Source organism: Giraffa tippelskirchi, chromosome 2 (assembly GCF_054371585.1).
Source record: "Giraffa tippelskirchi isolate mGirTip1 chromosome 2, T2T-mGirTip1v1.2.pri, whole genome shotgun sequence".
Taxonomy (NCBI): Eukaryota; Metazoa; Chordata; class Mammalia; order Artiodactyla; family Giraffidae; genus Giraffa; species Giraffa tippelskirchi.
In genome coordinates this window covers 100,984,671-101,000,623 of record NC_137276.1, presented here as the reverse complement: position 1 = coordinate 101,000,623, position 15,953 = coordinate 100,984,671, and the positions used below count along the sequence as shown (strand labels likewise).

Sequence of the window (15,953 nt, the reverse complement as noted above, 5' to 3'; positions counted from 1 at the left end):
TATGCCTCTGCTATAACTTGTCTTTGTGAAAAAAATAAGAACAAGTGGAAAATCGAAAACATGTAAGGGACAGCAGAGCTTGTCAGACAGTTCCAAAGTTAAGAATAAGACTATTAACAGAGAGAAACGAGAGCTAACCTTTGGCGTGGCATAAAAGGAATCAGTACCTAGAAATTGAAATGGAGAAGTAATTGTACAATTCTGTGATAAATAATAAGTGTTTAAGAATATTCAAAGTTTGTGGTCAGTTGCATCTTTCTAGAGAGTTTAGTTTCTTAGTAAGTCAATCTGTATGTTTTCATTGAGCATTTTCTTGAGGTTCATAGTGGCATTGTAGGAGAGTCAAAGAGCTTTCCAAAATAGCTCCCAGCAGGCTAGAGATCAGGAAATTGAACTTCTGATTATATTTTGGCCATTGAGTCTGTGAACCTGAGCAAGTCATTTTCTCTCTCTGGGCTGTTTGTTGGTTCCTTCTTTGCTAAAATGACTATTTGTCTTATCACAAAATCATGAAATGGTTGACTTTTGAAGTGGCTTGGAGCTCATCCTCATTCTTCAGGTCCAAAGAAATGAAGTGAGTCTCTGAAAGTCATGAAGTTAGAATTAGATATGACATCGTAATCCTGGTCTTCCTGGTTCTTAATCTATGAATGAGTTTTGAGATTCTTCCCAACCATGAAGTCTTGTAATTCCATGATTGAAATGTAAGATGGTATTTCTTCCCTGAAGGATCCCATAATCAAGTTAACAGGACACTTAGCACACAGAAATAGTTATTGTAAGACAGCAGATGAGATCTCACAAGCAGAACAACAACCTCCACTTCTTTGGCCATTCAGAGAAGCAAGCTGTTAGGAAAATCACTGAGGTTGAACTGGTCTTTGAAAAAATGGTTGAAAGGAAAAAATTATTATGGATGTAGGAAAGTAGCCAGAGAAAAGTTGTGCACCTGAGGTCAGCCAGGACAGTGGCTGGGTCTGTCCAGCAGGAGTGGGTGGGGTATGGTCCTGCTAGAGAAGGAGCTATGGTGTTCGTCTTTTGTTGCTTGAGGCTGAAGGTGACATGAAATTTTTATAGTGAGAAGATCTGACTTATCTCAGTCTATAGCAGAAGGAAGTAAAATGTGGAAACTGTGACCAAGATCTCTTGTAATAATTAAACAAATAGTTAAATCTGCTAATTTCTGTTTTGTCCCTAAGCAGGTATATTTTTAAGTGACATTTTAAGCATAATTGATACACAGTGTCCTTGGCACAAGGACTAGTTAGAAAACTCAGTACAATAATGAAGAAAAATTGACATTTTTTGCTGATAGTTCTTTGGAAGATCGTTTAAATGAGTACAATTGTTTAGAAACAGAAATAGATGAGGCTGTTCAGCTTGATAAATTCCTGTTTTGAGTGGAATTGGTGGAAAGGTGAGGGAGAGATTCAATTTTGTGTTTGGTGTGGATAATTAGAGATAATTATTGAAGGACAGTAAAAGTTTGTATACTTTAAAAACAAAGAAACAAGTGAGGAGCCATCAAAAAAATAGAATAGAAATTATAAAAGAAAGTGAGAAAAATAAGACCTAAATTATATGAATAAATGTAACCAAAATCTCTTATTAGGTGACAGAGATGTTCATCTAAAATAAAATATAGCTGGTGTCCTCCATTAACCTAAAACACGACAGAAAAGATTGGTAAATACAAGGATAGAGGAAAATCAGCAAAACTCAAGTAGAAATATATTTTATTCAAAGCTCAATTCAGACAAATTCATAACCTTGAAAGTTTTCATCATTTAATGAGGAAAAATGAAGATAATATCTGTGAATTCAGCTAAAAAAATTTTTTTAAAAAACAAAGTATACTTAAAACATAAAAAGGAAAATAAAAAAGTAAGTATAATTGTAAATTAGAAAAACAGTGACACATATATTCAAAAGTTAATTTTTTGAAAAAATAAAATGTATGCCTTTGACCGGCTTCCCAGGTAGTGCTAGTGGTAAAGAACCTAGCTGCCAATGCAGGAGATATAAGAGACACAGGTTCAGTCTCTGGATCAAGAAGATCCCCTGGAGGAGGGCACCCCAACACACTCCAGTATTCTTGGCTGGAGAATCCCATGGACAGAGGAGGCTGGTGGGCTGCAGTCCATAGGGTTACAAGGGGTCAGACACAACTGAAGCAACTTAGCACACACACATGCCTTTGACAAGTGTATTAAAAGAGGGAAAACAAACAAAATCTGGTATGAGAAAAATATGTAATAGAGGAAGTTTTTAAACAAGGCTACACTTTGTACTATGTGTTTAGTGTGAAAATTTTAACAAAATTTACAAGTTTACAGAAAAATACAGTAATCAAAATTATATAGCAAACCAGGTAGAACTGTAAGCATAGGAAGTATTTTTAAACTGTCGAATTTATAAGTTTTTAAAGTGTGAAAGAATTATCTCCAAAAGAGACTTTTTACTGTTTAACAAATAGTAAAAAAAAAAAATAAAGTTTAATGAATATCTTATATGCTGTATAAAGTTGCCCAGATCATAGAAAACACTTAAAGACTCTCCTTTTATATTACACAGCTCATGAAACCCAGTTACCAAAACCTAACCTTACCTTTAAACCACCATCTCAAACTTACAGGACAATATTAATCATAAATACAGATATAACAATCTGAAACAAAGTTCCGTCAAGATCAAATGAAGGTTATTCAAAGAATGCACAGATGGATTGCTCTTAGTATCTGTTAATATAGACCATGAAGTCTTAAGGAGAATAGTTGAATGACAAGCTCAATAGATTACATAAAAAATATTTGATAGTATTTAATATCCACTCCTTAAATAAAAAACCTCATAATTAGATTCAGAAGGGTATTTCCTTAACCTAATAGCTGTTATTATATATAGTCATTCCCATTAAAACCAGGATTAAACAAGGATCCCCACTAACATCATGTTAGATTTAGTTAACCTTATCCTGGACATTCGAATCAATACAATAAAATAAAATAGAAGTAAGAATAACAAATGTATAAAAAAGTAATACAAAACTGTTATTCATAGAAATATTATTGTTTTCTTGAAAAATTCTAAACTGTTAGAACAAATAAGAGATATTAGTAAAGGGAATGGTTATAAAGTCAACATACAAAAAATTAATAACTAATTATTTTATTTATATGAGGTTCAAAAACAGACAAAACTAATCTCTAGTGGTAGAAATCAGAACAAATTGTTGCTCTAAGAGGGGAATATTGCCTGCAAAGGAGTATCAAGTTTCTGAGGGTATACAGATGTTCTATATCTTGGTTAGAGTAATTATTAACAGATGTATACTGCACATTTAAAGTGTGAGTGTTGGTTGATTGGATTTTAAAAAAGGACCTTTCAATATGCTCCCTACAGGAGATTTACTTCAGGGCTAAAGACACACACAGATTGAAAATGAGAGGATGAGAAACAATACCCCATGCAGATAGAGATGACAAGAAAATGAGGGTAACAATACTCATGTCAGACAAAGTAGACTTTAAAACAAAGGCTACAACAAACACAAAGAAAGACACTATATAATGATAAAAGGATAAACACAAGAAGAGGATATTACACTCACAACATATATGCACCCAAAACAGAAGCACCTAAATATATAAAGCAAATACTAATGTACATAAAGGGAGAAATTAGCAATGACATGATAATAGTAAGGGACTTTAATAAAATCAATAAGGCACTAATGGCCTTAAATGACTTAATAGACCAGTACTCTAAGACAGAATAGACCAGATCATAGAATATTCCACTCAAAAACAGCAGAATACACATTCTTTTCAAGTACATGTGGAATGTCCTCCAGAAGAGATTACAAGCTAGGCCACAAAACAAGTCTCAACAAATTTAAGAGGATAGAAATTATATCAAGCATTTTTCCCAACTACAGTGGTATAAAACTAGAAATCAACTACAGAAAGAAAAATGGGAAAATGACAAATGTGATAATTAAACAATGTACTACTTGAAAAACCAATGGGTTGATGAAGAAATCAAAGGAGAAATTAGAAAACAATTTAAGGCAAGTGGAAATGGAAACACAGCACTTCAAAATCAATGGGATGCAGCAAAAGAGTTCCAAGAGAGAAGTTTATAGCAATACAGGAAACAAGAAGAGTCTCAAACAACCTAGTCTACCACCTAAAAGAATTAGGAAAATGAACAAAGCTCAAAATTGGCCAAAGAAAGAAAATAAAGATCAGAGAGGAAATAAATAAAATACAAATAAAAATATATAGAAAAGATCAAGGAAACCAAGAACTGAGTTTTGTTTTGTTTGGTTTAAAAAAAAAATTATGAAACTGGTAAACTTTTAGCCAGGCCCACCAAGGAGAAAAGAGAGAGGGCTAAAATAATCAAAATAAGAAATGAAAGAGGAGAAATAATAACTTATGCCACAGAGATACAAAAAAAAAAATCATAGAAAAATACTATGAACAGTTGTATGCCCACAAATTGGACAACCTAGAAGAAATGGACAGACTTTTAGAAGATGTAATCAAGAAGAAATAGATCATTTGAACAGACTAATAACAAGTAGTGAAATTGAATGTTATTTTTTTTTTTAATAAATTTATTTATTTTAGTTGGGGGCTAATTACTTTACAATATTGTAATAGTTTTTGCCATACATTGACATGAATCAGCCATGGGTTTACATGTGTTCCCCTTCCCGGACCCCCCACCCACCTCCCTCCCCATCCCATCCTTCTGGATCATCCCATTGCCCCGGCCCTGAGCCCTTGTCACATGCATCGAATATGGAATGGTGCTCTGTTTCACATATGACAATACACATGTCTCAATGCCATTCTCCCAGAACGTCCCACCCTCACCTTCTCCCTCAGAGTCCATAAAATTGTTCCATGCGTCTGTGTCTCTTATTCTGTCTCGCATATAGGGTTATCGTTACCATCTTTCAAATTCCATATATATGCATTAGTATACTGTATTGTTGTTTTTCTTTCTGGCTTACTTCACTCTGTATAATGGGCTCCAGTTTCATCCATCTCAGTAGAACCGATTCAAATGTATTTTTTTTAATGGCTGAGTAATATTCCATTGTGTATATGTACCACAGCTTCCTTATCCATTCGTCTGCTGATGGACATCTAGGTTGCTTCCATGTCCTGGCTATTGTAAACAGTGCTGCGATGAACATTGGGGTACACGCGTCTCTTTCAATTCTGGTCTCCTCGGTGTATATGCCCAGCAGTGGGATTGCTGGGTCATATGGCAGTTCTATTCCCAGCTTTTTAAGGAATCTCCACACTGTTCTCCATAGTGGCTGTACTAGTTTGCATTCCCACCAACAGTGTAAGAGGGTTCCCTTTTCTCCACACCCTCTCCAGCATTTATTGCTTGTAGACTTTTGGATAGCAGCCATTCTGACTGGTGTGAAATGATACCTCATTGAGGTTTTGATTTGCATTTCTCTAATAATGAGTGATGTTGAGCATCTTTTCATGTGTTTGTTAGCCATCTGTATGTCTTCTTTGGAGAAATGTCTGTTTAGTTCTTTGGCCCATTTTTTGATTGGGTCGTTTATTTTTCGGGAATTCAGCTGCAGAAGTTGCTTGTATATTTTTGAGATTAATTGTTTGTCTGTTGCTTCATTTGCTATTATTTTCTCCCATTCTGAAGGCTGTCTTTTCACCTTGTTTATAGTTTCCTTTGTTGTGCAAAAGCTTTTAATTTTAATTAGGTCCCATTTGTTTATTTTTGCTTTTATTTCCAATATTCTGGGAGGTGGGTCATGGAGGATCCTGCTGTGATTTATGTCGGAGAGTGTTTTGCCTATGTTTTCCTCTAGGAGTTTTATTGTTTCTGGTCTTACGTTTAGATCTTTAATCCATTTTGAGTTTATTTTTGTGTACGGTGTTAGGAAGTGTTCTAGTTTCATTCTTTTACAAGTGGTTGACCAGTTTTCCCAGCACCACTTGTTAAAGAGATTGTCTTTTCTCCATTGTATATTCTTGCCTCCTTTGTCGAAGATAAGGTGTCCATATGTGCGTGGGTTTATCTCTGGGCTTTCTATTTTGTTCCGTTGATCTATATTTCTATCTTTGTGCCAGTACCATACTGTCTTGATGACTGTGGCTTTGTAGTAGAGCCTGAAGTCAGGCAGGTTGATTCCTCCAGTTCCATTCTTCTTCCTCAAGATTGCTTTGGCTATTCGAGGTTTCTTGTATTTCCATACAAATTGTGAGATGATTTGTTCTAGTTCTGTGAAAAATACCATTGGTAGCTTGATAGGGATTGCATTGAATCTGTAGATTGCTTTGGGTAGAATACTCATTTTCACTATATTAATTCTTCCAATCCATGAACACGGTATATTTCTCCATCTGCTTGTGTCCTCTTTGATTTCTTTCATCAGTGTTTTATAGTTTTCTATATATAAGTCTTTTGTTTCTTTAGGTAGATATATTCCTAAGTATTTTATTCTTTTTGATGCAATGGTGAATGGTATTGTTTCCTTAATTTCTCTTTCTGTTTTCTCATTCTTGGAGTATAGGAATGCAAGGGATTTCTGTGTGTTAATTTTATATCCTGCAACTTTACTATATTCATTGATCAACTCTAGTAATTTTCTAGTAGAGTCTTTAGGGTTTTCTATGTAGAGGATCATGTCATCTGCAAACAGTGAGAGTTTTACTTCTTCTTTTCCTATCTGTATTCCTTTTATTTCTTTTTCAGCTCTGATTGCTGTGGCCAAAACTTCCAAAACTATGTTGAATAGTAGTGGTGAAAGTGGGCATCCTTGCCTTGTTCCTGACTTTAGGGGAAATGCTTTCAATTTTTCACCATTGAGGATAATGTTTGCTGTGGGTTTGTCATATATAGCTTTTATTATGTTGAGATATGTTCCTTCTATTCCTGCTTTCTGGAGGGTTTTTATCATAAATGGATGCTGAATTTTGTCAAAGGCTTTTTCTGCATCTATTGAGATAACCATATGGTTTTTTCTTTCAATTTGTTAATGTGGTGTATTACATTGATTGATTTGCGGATGTTAAAAAAACCTTGCATTCCTGGGATAAAGCCCACTTGGTCATGATGTATGATCTTTTTAATATGATGTTGGATTCTGTTTGCTAGAATTTTATTAAGGATTTTTGCATCTATGTTCATCAGTGATATTGGCCTGTAGTTTTCCTTTTTTGTGACATCTTTGTCTGGTTTTGTAATTAGGGTGATGGTGGCCTCATAGAATGAGTTTGGAAGTTTACCATCTTCTGCAATTTTCTGGAAGAGTTTGAGTAGGATAGGTGTTAGCTCTTCTCTAAATTTTTGGTAGAATTCCGCTGTGAAGCCGTCTGGTCCTGGGCTTTTGTTTGCTGGAAGATTTCTGATTACAGTTTCGATTTCCGTGCTTGTGATGGGTCTGTTAAGATCTTCTATTTCTTCCTGGTTCAGTTTTGGAAAGTTATACTTTTCTAAGAATTTGTCCATTTCTTCCAAGTTGTCCATTTTATTGGCATATAGCTGTTGGTAGTAGTCTCTTATGATCCTTTGTATTTCTGTGGAGTCTGTTGTGATCTCTCCATTTTCATTTCTAATTTTGTTGATCTGATTCTTCTCCCTTTGTTTCTTGATGAGTCTGGCTAATGGCTTATCAATTTTGTTTATCTTCTCGAAAAACCAGCTTTTAGTTTTGTTTATTTTTGCTATGGTCTCTTTTGTTTCTTTTGCATTTATTTCTGCCCTAATTTTTAAGATTTCTTTCCTTCTACTGACCCTGGGGTTTTTCATTTCTTCCTTCTCTAGTTGCTTTAGGTGTAGAGTTAGTTGATTTATTTGATTTTTTTCTTGTTTCTTGAGGTACGCCTGTATTGCTATGAACCTTCCCCTTAGTATTGCTTTTACAGTGTCCCATAGGTTTTGGGTTGTTGTGTTTTCATTTTCATTCGTTTCTAGGCATAATTTTATTTCTTTTTTGATTTCTTCTGTGATTTGTTGGTTATTCAGAAGCGTGTTGTTTAGCCTCCATATGTTGGAACTTTTAATAGTTTTTTTCCTGTAATTGAGGTCTAATCTTACTGCATTGTGGTCAGAGAAGATGGCTGGGATGATTTCAATTTTTTTGAATTTACCAAGGCTAGATTTATGGCCCAGGATGTGATCTATCCTGGAGAAAGTTCCATGTGCACTTGAGAAAAAGGTAAAATTGATTGTTTTGGGGTGGAAACTCCTGTAAATATCAATTAAATCTAATTTGTCTATTGTATCATTTAAAGTTTGTGTTTCCTTGTTAATTTTCTGTTTAGTTGATCTATCCATATGCGTGAGTGGAGTATTAAAGTCTCCCACTATTATTGTGTTATTGTTAATTTCCCCTTTCATACTTGTTAGTATTTGCCTTATATATTGTGGTGCTCCTATGTTGGGTGCATATATATTTATGATTGTTACGTCTTCTTCTTGAATTGATCCTTTGATCTTTATGTAGTGTCCTTCTTTGTCCCTTTTCACATCCTTTATTTTAAAGTCTATTTTATCTGAAATGAGTAATGCGACTCCTGCTTTCTTTTGGTCTCCGTTTGCATGGAATATGTTTTTCCATCCTCTCACTTTCAGCCTGTGTGTGTCCCTAGTTTTGAGGTGGGTCTCTTGTAGACAGCATATATAGGGGTCTTGTTTTTGTATCCATTCAGCAACCCTTTGTCTTTTGGTTGGGGCATTCAACCCATTTACATTTAAGGTAATTATTGATAAGTATGATCCCGTTGCCATTTACTTTGTTGTTTTGAGTTCGTGTTGAAACATCCTTTCTGTGTTTCCTGTTTAGAGAAGATCCTTTAGCATTTGCTGGAGAGCTGGTTTGGTGGTGCTGAATTCCCTCAGCTCTTGCTTGTCTGTAAAGCTTTTGAATTCTCCTTCATCTCTGAATGAGATCCTTGCTGGGTACAGTAATCTGGGTTGTAGATTATTCTCTTTCATTACTTTAAGTATGTCCTGCCATTCCCTTCTAGCCTGAAGGGTTTCTATTGAAAGATCAGCTGTTATCCTTATGGGGATCCCCTTGTGTGTTATTTGTTGTTTTTCCCTTGCTGCTTTTAATATTTGTTCTTTGTGTTTGATCTTTGTTAATTTGATTAATATGTGTCTTGGGGTGTTTCGCCTTGGGTTTATCCTGTTTTGAACTCTCTGGGTTTCTTGGACTTCTGTGACTATTTCTTTCCTCAATTTAGGGAAATTCTCAACTATTATCTCCTCGAGTATTTTTTCATGGCCTTTCCTTTTATCTTCTTCTTCTGGGACTCCTATGATTCGAATGTTGGGGCGTTTCATATTGTCCCAGAGGTCCCGGAGGTTTTCCTCATTTCTTTTGATTCTTTTTTCTTTTTTCCTCTCTGCTTCGTTTATTTCCATCATTCTATCTTCTACCTCACTTATCCTATCTTCTGCCTCCGTTATTCTACTGTTGGTTCCCTCCAGAGTGTCTTTTATCTCCTTTATTTCATTATTCATTCTATATTGATTCCTTTTTATTTCTTCTAAGTCCTTGATAAACATTTCTTGCATCTTCTCAATCTTTGTCTCCAGGCTATTTATCTGTAACTCCATTTTGCTTTCAAGATTTTGGATCATTTTTATTATCCTTATTCTAAATTCTTTTTCAGATAGAGTCCCTATCTCCTCCTCTTTTGTTTGGCTTTGTGGGCATTTCTCATTTTCCTTTACTTGCTGAGTATTTCTCTGCCTTTTCATCTTGTTTAGATTGCTGTGTTAGGCGTGGCCCTTCTGTATTCTGGTAGTATGAAGTTCCTCTTTGTTGTGGAGGTTCCTCACTGCGGTTGGGGTTGGACAGGTGGCTTGTCAAGGTTTCCTGGTTGGGGGAGCTTGTGTCGGTGTTCTGGTGGGTGGAGCTGGATTTCTGCTCTCTAGAGTGTAATGGAGTGACCAGTATTAATTTTTGAGATGTCTATGGATTTGGTGTGCCTCTGGGCAGCCTGTATATTGATGCTCAGGTCTATGTTCCTGCGTTGCTGGAGAATTTGCGTGGTATGTCTTGCTCTGGAACTTATTGTCTCTTGGGTGGAGCTTGGTTTCAGTGCATTTATGGAGGCTATTGGATGGTCTCTTATTAATTAATGTTTCCCCTGGTTTTCAGTCTTATTCTTGCAGTAGCCTCAAGACTTCTCCTTCCATACAGCCTCAATAATAAAACTTTTAGGTTAATGGTGAAAAGATTCTCCACAGTGAGGGATACCCAGAAAGGTTCACTGAGTTACATGGAGAGATGAGGTGGGGGGGGTGGGTTGAGGTGACCAGGAGGGGAAGAGGGGAATTCAAATGTGGAGAGAGCAATCTAGCCAGTAAGCACTTCCCTCTGTGCTTTCCACAGTTTGGAACCCTCAGAGTGATTCACAGAGATACATAGAGAGGGGGGAGGAAGGTAACAGAGGTGAGCATGAGTAGAAAGGGAGGAATTAAGAGGGGAGAGAGAGATCTGCGCAGTATCCTGTTCCTAAAGTGTTCTCCGGTACCCAGAACACCCTCAGAGATTCACAGAATTGGGTTGAGAAGAGAAGGAGGAGGGTGGGAGATAGAGGTTCCCTGGGGGAGAAGAAAGAGCATCAATAGGGGGAGAGAGTGATCAGGCCAGTGATCACACTCCTGAGTAAAAATGGGTCCTAAAGATTGGGTTCTTAAATGTACAAAGTTGATATCAAATATGTAAAACAAAGATTAAAAATCTAGAGTAGAGGTCAGACTCTTATAAAACTTACAATCTAAAAAAAAAAAAAAAAGAAAAAAGGAAACAGTGTAAAAAGAAAAAAAACAGTAAAACAGTAAAAAAAGAAACAGTAAAAAAATGTAGAACAGGAAAAAAACATTAAAAAAAAAGAAAACACAAAAGGTATAAGATATATGTATGTAGTTTGCTTCAAAAATAGGTTTTTTTTTTTTTTGCAAGTTAATAGTGGGTTATGAAAATGAAAGTTAAAGGTGTAATAGAGGACTTGAAGAAAAAGGAAAGAAGAGAAAAAAAAATTTTTTTTTAATTAAAAAAAATTAAAAAAAAAATAATAATAATAATAGTAAAAAATATATATATCCCGGACTTTCTCGGGAGCTGTTGTGAGCAGTGTGGGATCTGCTCAGTTTTAGATAGATCCTTATTCCTGCTTATACTTTTCAAGATCTATAGGTCCTTTTTAATGCAGTCGGTATTAACTACAGGGATCTTAATCTGTTGGCCTGTCCCTTCCAAAGCGCTTCCCTCTGTTTATTTGGCTTCTGTTTGGAGATCTCTTCAGTATCTAATTTCCGCCCTGCAACAAAGCGGTGGAGGTGATCTCTTTAGGTTCGCTTGTTCAATCGTGCTGTGGGGAGGAAGGAACACTGCAATTCTGGCGTGTGTGTGGTAAGCTCGCAGTGTCTCGGCCGCACTGGGTTCGCCCCCGCTCACGGCGTGTGTGCTCTCCCCGTCTACCCTGCTCAGGCTTCAGGTTACTCGGCCGGGGAGCGGGCCCTGAGCTGCGTGCACTTCCCAGGTCTAAGCCGCTCAGGTTCAGGCTCCCGGTTACTCCACAAAGGCGCAGACTCGGTTTCGCCCGCGGCTTGTGCCGTTCCCGGTCGGAGCTGCCCAGGTGGCCAGGAGTTTGGCGAGGGCGCTGTCCCCTGTTGGGGCGGTGCGGCTTATCACCTCCCTGGTCCCCGCCTCGGTTTACGCGCGCGCCCGGCTCCGGTGTGCTTTGTGTCGGTTCTGGGGAGCTGGTCTCTGGCTGCGACCCTCCCGGCGGCTGTCGACCCTCTGGGATCTCAGGCAGTCTTTGCTTAGAAACTGGGAGCCTGTTTGCAGTTTGGTAGGGGGTGCCCTCTCTGGAGCCGAGTTTGCCCCTTTCCGGCTCTGGCGGGCCCCGCCTGCCCGCTGTGTCCGGCGGGGGATGGGGCGGTCCGCAGCCGGCTAGCTCTCCTCTGGTATCGCTCAGTCCTTTGTTCTGTGAGCGGGCCGGCAGTGCCTTAGAGTTGGGCTTTTCGCGGGATAGTTCTCTCTCTCTCTCGCTGTCCCACAGTTTAGGTTACTATCTCACGTTAGCTCCCTCAGATCGCCCTCGGGGCACTCGGGCCCGGTCCTTACCCTAGGCAATGCCGCCCGCTCCTCTCCGTTCAGCCCCCACTTGCTGGTGGCGGATGATGCGAGCGTCTGGGGTTCTTTGCTGGGAGTTGCTTTAGGCACGTAATCTGTGGATTTTATTTATTTTTTCCCTCCCAGTTACGTTGCCCTCCGAGAAAAAAAATCCTCCCCCACACCCGCCGGTGAGAGGGTTTCCTGGTGCTTGGAAATTCCTCCTCTTTTACGACTCCCTCCCCGGGACGGGTCTCCGTCCCTAACTCTTTTGTCTCTCTTTTTATCTTTTATAATTTCTCCTACCTCTTTTGAAGATAATGCGCAGTTTTTGTGAAAGCCTGACGTCCTCAGCCAGCCTTCAGAAGTAGTTTTGTGAAGTTTGGTCAGCGTTCAGATGTTCTTTCGATAAATTTGTGGAGGAGAGAGTGGTCTCCCCGTCCTATTCCTCCGCCATCTTAGCCCCGCCTCGAATGTTATTTTTTAAAAAAGATTCCAGAAAACAAAAGTTCAGGATCATATGACTTTATAGGGGAATCCTACCAAGCATATAAAGAAGAACTAATACCTATCTTGCTCAAACTATTTAAAAAATTGAAGAAGATAGGACACTTCCAAATTTATTCTATGAAGCCACCATTTCCCTGATACCAAAACCAGACAGACACTACAAGGAAAATACAGTTGTAGGCCAATATCTGTGATGAACATAAATGCAAAAATTCTCAACAAAATATTAGCAAACTAAATCCAGCAATATGTAAAAAGGATCATATACCATGATCCAAGTAGGATTTATTCCAAGGGCACAAGGATGTCTCAACATTTGCAAATCAATCAATGTGATAAACTACATTAATAAAAGGAAGGATTAAAAATTACATGATCATCTCAATAGTCACAGAAAATGCATTTCACAAAATTCAACATCCATTCATGATAAAAAAAAAAAACCCCTCATCAAAGTGGATATAGAGGGAACACATCTTAACACAATAAAGGCCATTTATGACAAACCCACAGCCAGCATCATACTCAATGGTGAAAAACTGACACCTTTTACTCAAAATCCAAGAACAAGATAAGGATCTCTAGTCTTGCTACCTATATTTAACATAATATTGGAAGTCCTAGCCACAGCAGTTATACAAGAAACAGAAATAAAAGTCATCCAAATTGGAAGGGAAGAAGTAAAACTGTCACTGTTTGCAGATGACATGGTACTCTATGTAGAAAACCCTAAAGTCTCCACACAAAAATTATTAGAATAAGTGAATTCATCAAGACAGCAGGATACAAGATTAGAAAAATCCATTACATTTCTCTACACTAATAACTATCAGTAGGGGATTTAAAAAAAAAAATCCTGTTTAAAATCACATCAACAGGAATAAAATACCTAGGAATAAACTTAACCAAGGAAGTGAAAGACCTGTACTCTGAAAACTATAAAGCATTGTTGAAGGAAACTGAAGATGATACAAAGAAATGGAAAGATACCCCGTACTCTTGGATTGGAAGAATTAATATTGTTAAAATGACCATACTACCCAAGGCAATCTAGAGATTCAATGCAATCCCTACCAAAATACCCATGACATTTTTCACAGAACTAGAAAATAATCCTAAAATTCGTGTGGAACAACAAAAGACCCCAAACTGACAAAGCAGCCTTAAATAAAATGAAAAAAAAACTGGAGATATCACCCACTGAGACCTCAGACTATACTACAAGGCTACAGTAATCAAAATAGCATAGTACTGGCACAAATACATAGACCAATGGAATGAAATAGAGAGCCCGGAAATAACCCCACACACATATGGTCAATTAATCTACAACAGTGGAGACAAGAATATACAATGAAGAAAAGACAGTGTTTTCAACAAGTATTACTGGGAAAACTGGACAGTTAAAGCAGTGAGATTAGAACTTTCTTCATACCATATACAAAAATAAACTCAAAATTGATTAAAGACCTCAGTGTGAGACCTGAAACCATTAAACTCCTTCCTATGAGAGAACATAGGCAGAATACTCGTTGACATAAATCATAGCAATATTTTTGACTGTCTTAAGGCAAAAGAAATAAAAGCAAAAATAAACAGATGGAGCCTAATTAAACTTAAGAATGTTTGCACAGCAAAGGAAACTGTCAGCAAAACAAAAAGACAGCCTACAGAATGGGAATAAATGATATGGCCAACAAGGAATTAATATCCAAAATATGTAAACAGTCATTACTACTCAATATCAAAAGAACAAACAACCCAATCAAATAATGGACAGAATAGACATTTTTCGAATAAGACATACAGATGGCTACAGACCCATGAAAAGATGCTCAGCATCGCTAATTGTTAAGAAAAGTAAATCAAAAGAACAAGATAGCACCTCACACCTATGAAAATGGCTATTATCAAAAAGTCTACAAATTACAAACAAGGAGAGGATGTGAAGAAAAGAGAATCTTTGTATGCTGTTGGTGGAAATGTAAATTGGTACAGCCACAGCGGAAAACGGTATAGAAGGTCTTCAAAACACTATAAATAAAACCGCCATATGGTCCAACAATTCCACTCCTGGGTATATATCGATATCCAAAGAAAACAAAAACATTAATTTGAAAAGATACATGCACCCCAATGTTCATAGCAGCGTTATTTACAATAGTCAAGATATGGAAGCAACCCAAATGTCCGTCAACAAATGAATGGATAAGAAAGATATGAGAGGCAGAGATACATACACATACATACATAAACACACACGTAATGGAACATTACTCATTCGTTAAAAAAGGAGTTCTGCCATTTTCAGCAACGTGGGTCAGCCTAGAGAATATTATGCTTAGTGAAATAAGTTAGACAAAGAAACAAATACTGTAGGATATCACTTACATGTGGAACCTAAAAAATAATACAAATTAACGTGTATGCAAAACAAACAGATTCACATAGGAAACAAACCAGTGGTTACATTGTAAATCAACTATACTTCAGTTTAAAAAATAAAATGAAATGTGTGTTATTGTATACAAATGGAATCATATAGCTTTTGGTGCCTTCCTTTGGCCAGGGAAATTCCAGGGGAGGGATTCTGCTGTGAGCAACCAACACTCCTTTCTGGGGGAAGACAGCCTCAGTCTTGTAGAGGAGAGCTGAGTGGCACACAACATTCTCTACATGGTTAAATGTAAAACACGAAATTATAAAACAAATGGAAGAAAATATAAAATAGTCCAAAAATGAGATTGAAAAGGACTTTGTTTTTGTGATATTTCCCAAATCAGATAAAAAAAGATATAGCGCAGCTATAGGAGAAGACAATGGCACCCCACTCCAGTACTCTTGCCTGGAGAATCCCAGGGACAGCGGAGCCTGGTGGGCTTCTGTCTGTGGGGTCGCACAGAGTCAGACACTACTGAAGCGACTTACCAGCAGCAGAGCAGCTATAAGGACAGTAGGTTTTATCAAGGTGGGGAGTGTAGGTGGAAAGGGACAGCAGTAAGAAAAGCCGCCAGCATCACTGTGGTCCAGGAGGGACCTCTTTTGCCTGAAAGGCTGAACATCTGGAAGGCAACATTTGCTTCCAGTGCTACTTTTCTCAAAGCCCTGACAAATAGCTTGCACATCAGCCTTAGTCTACAGCATTACTTCACATTTGTGTATGGTGGGGAGGGGCTGATTTTGCATCACCCAGAGGGTCCTGCTTATTTCAAACTCAATGGTCTCCAGGGGACATTCTCCCACTGGCTCCTACCTCCCCCAGCAACTTGCCCTTCCCTGGATGACCTCACCCCACCTTTGCATGCCTGTTAAAGAA

The 15,953-nt window shown here is 37.7% G+C and overlaps 1 protein-coding gene across 8 annotated transcripts in view; it reads left to right on the top strand.

The window, feature by feature from the left end:
• TMEM108 (transmembrane protein 108) overlaps window positions 1-15,953 on the top strand; it is a 417,720-nt gene that overhangs the window by 354,535 nt on the left and 47,232 nt on the right. The window lies entirely within an intron of this gene.